Here is a 3,957-nt window from a genome sequence, read left to right on the forward strand (position 1 = left end):
TTTAAAGCACCAGTTCACTTAAAATAATCGTCATTAATGGGAGTGCTATTAAGATTCTTTTGATTTTGTTTGACGAGAATTTGAGAGATTCCTTTTGAAAGTTGTTGCCTTGCCACTAACGTTAAACACTGAACTTTATGACATTGACAAACTGTATTTAAAGTGGGTCAATCACGGCACAGCCGCGTCTTGGATTGGCGCATCCCAAGTTCCCTCTGTTAGCCACAATTTCCATTGGGACTATTTCTTCTGTGATAGAAAAGTAGTTCTACACAGTAATGGTCAGTTCCAAATCCACACTACAAATTATATGTCCCACATACTAATCAGCATACTACTATTTTAGTAGTAAATATAAAAAAATCAACATACTTTACCAATTTTATACTCCAGAAGTATACAATGTATGCAACATTGTACGTCATTTCAACACTCTTTCTATTTTTTCAGCTGTGAGCAGGGTCTTAATTCCCCTTGGGGGCGAGTCGAGTACATCTGCAGCATACTCAAGAATTGACCGTCTTTTATTATGCATGTGGTTTGAGTATACTTCATTTCATCGCCTTTCCATTGTGAACACACTGTAAGGATGATCTCTATGGAGTTGCATCTCCATGAGTGACAACTGGTTGGACACGGGAAGACAAACCTGAACATGCATTGAAATATTTATGTCTAATCAAATTTGAAGGCTTTCTTATCAATTATTTATCTGCTACAGTAACCAACCACCGTTGCGTTTGGCTCTACTGCTGTGTTGTGTTGTGAACCAACCTTTTAAAATATGTACACTTTGTCAAAAGAAATTATTTTAAACAGTAACTTACAACACAAATGTAAAACTAATTCTTCAGGTTTCTAAACTTTTGGTCTTGACATAACCTGTCATCATTGGTTGCATATGGCTACAGCTTTAATGCCATAGTACAGTGCCTGAAATGGGCCAGCAAGATTTTTGTCTACATGAGAACCCTTATTATTAACAGTATTATTTATAGGATGATATTTATACCCAAAATAGGCTATGTATATCATGATTTATTGGGAAAAACCAAGCACTTCCATGTAAAATCAGACATTCAGCACCCTCACAAAGCTGGAGTGGAAAGATATTTTGTTTCATAACCACATCTTCAGACATGGAGACGATTTCAATTGGGCTCCTTTCAGAACAAATTGACTATTAAGGGTCACCCCTGCAACGTCTACAAATGAATATGAATTCAATGATACTTTCACATGTGAACTATTGCATCACTAGCTGGTCTATGTCGGGTACTACTACCCTAAAACCAGTTGAGCTTCTGTGCAAGAAGGCGCTTATAACTCTGGATAAAAAAACCTTTCTCTTATCATTGCAATATCTTAGAGAAATATCACTTACTGAGTTTTGATAATTATTGTAAATTTTCCTCATTGTGCTTAATTTATAAAGTACTTCATGGCCTGGCGCCATCTCCACTGCTGGAGTTTTATAAATATAGACACACTCGGATCACAAGAGCTGTTGAAAACAGGGACTGTGAGGTTCCTTTCAGAAAACCCTCCTTCAGCCATAATGCACTATCTATTAAAGGCAGTGGATTATGGAACACACTTCCTTCAACTATAAGGGAGCGTCCCACTTTAGCCTCCTAAGGTGGAGCCAGGTAAAGCTGTGGCTTAGAGCTAACCAAACTTGTAACCCCCGCTAACTTGAGTTTCCATTTGCCTACTAATAAATTGTCCTGTTTTTCCTTTTTTTTCTTTTCTTCTTCTTAATAAAATAAATAAATGAATAGGTCCAAGACAGATGCAACTGCAGAATTAGGGTACCGGCACCTTCTTTTGGACCAATTCAGACTGCTATGGTAGAAAACAAGTAAAATATTTTGACATTTGTACATCCACATACCTCTATATGTAGAATACCTGTGCAATGGTCTTAGATTTACATAGAATATTCCTGGAATCCTCTATATTTTGTCTTATTAGGAAACAAGCTTTGTGACTGTGGCAATATGTATCTTTTAATGCATAAATAATGCATACAATTGTAGTGTGAAAACCCGACTCATTCAAAATAAAGACTATCTCTGAAATGAATGCAATGGGAAATAAATCACATATCCCAGCATGGCTTCCAGACGATGATTAAGATTTGCAAGATTAACCCTCATGTTGTCCTCGGGTCAAATTTGACCCGTTTTCAGTTTTTTTTCATCACAAAAAATAAGCACTGAAAATGTCAGTGTTATAAATATAAAATAACTTTGAAAAAAACATCAAAAAAGCACCCACAACATTGAAAAAGTGACAATAAAATGTTTTTTCATGGTTGACTGGAAGACAACACAAGGCTCATGAAGATGTTGCGAGTATAGCTTTGCTAATTGCTGTATTATTGCTGATTCAAGGGCCTCTCCTTTTGAGTGTTGGCTTTTGCTCTAAATTCCAATAATAAGTGTAATGGGTGTGATGTCATGGCCCTGTGAAGGGCGGAGGTTATTTAGGGACACAGGTCATTTGCGCTCTCGCAGTTTCAGGAAGTGTTGCAGGGTGTACCATGGTGTACATGTGACAAACATTCCAGCTGTTCAGATAAGCTCAAACTTGGAGCCGAGGTAATGATTGTAAGTTATGTACTGTACTGTGAAATCCGTCAAATATAGTAGAATGGAACTGAGATGTTCAGTGTATTGTTTTTGTTTTTCCTTTTTAGTATTGGTCATAACTACATTAAAACATGCTGCTGGTCTGAATGAAACCTACATGACTTAAAGGTACGGCAGACTGTCTGACCATTCTATGAAATGCATTGTGTCTTAAAATACACTTGAAAGGTGTCTATGATTGTCTTGATTTTTTTTTTTTAAAGGACTTTTTTTTCCCCCCACATTCATTTGAAGTAATGGGCATTTATTTCTACAATTTGTTTTCTCAATTTATATTAAATATTATTTTTAAAGGGTAAAGTGCAGTATCGTTAATGGGCGCTGCACAATTATAGGGCTGGTTATAGGCTCAGAGATAGCTTTAGAGACCCCTCATTGCTTGCTAGTGTGGTTTGAGGTGTTGCCTTCTATTATTCCCTGCATGTTTATTAATGTGTGAGTTTTAAAGTGTGCAGTGGTATTTTGTTCTATTGCTCTTTTATTGTTTGTATTAGGTTCTAACGCATATTAATAGTCTCTAAATTATTCCAGTGCAATTTTGCTATTCATATTAAGTGATTGTGTCGGTGTCACTGCACTTTACCTTTATTTTATTTTTTTAAGTCGCTACTGTGTAGTTCCACGCTGGCACTGTTGGCCGTTCCTCATTAGTGTTTTTAATATATGCAGACTTTGTGAATAAACTCCATTTATATTTGGTAACTGGCCTCTTGTCCTGGTTTGTTCTGGACACTTACCTGTTTTCAATCACTACATAATGAAAAATGGTTCCTTTTGAAAAACAAATTACTGCACAATGAGCTGTCATAGGCTGTTGCTGTAATTGCTAGTACAGAATAGCCATGATAAATTGGTGATAAGTGCTTAAATAATACCTGAGCCCAACCCAAACGCAGTGTGTTTTAGAACTGTTTCAATCTAATGCTGTTTTTAAGATATCTCTCTCTGAACTAAAATAAAGTGTCAAAGTGGAATTTTTCAATACCTGGCAACGTGAAATTCATTATTATGGGTTATAACTGATATAGAAAGCAGTAGTAAATGTCTAACATTTTATTCTTGACCTTTTGTAACAGCAGTCAACAAAACAATCAACTCAACTCTTAAATTGGAGGACTTGTTAGTGTAAGTGGAGCTTCAGTTGAGATTGGTTTATCATTAGTAAGTACATTAAAGCGCCAATATTATGCTCATTGTCAGGTTCATAATTGTATTTTGAGGTTGTACCAGAAAAGGTTTACATGGTTTCATTTTTAGAAAACACCATATTTTTGTTGTACTGCACATTGCTGCAGATCCTGTT

This window comes from Etheostoma spectabile, chromosome 23 (assembly GCF_008692095.1).
Source record: "Etheostoma spectabile isolate EspeVRDwgs_2016 chromosome 23, UIUC_Espe_1.0, whole genome shotgun sequence".
Taxonomy (NCBI): Eukaryota; Metazoa; Chordata; class Actinopteri; order Perciformes; family Percidae; genus Etheostoma; species Etheostoma spectabile.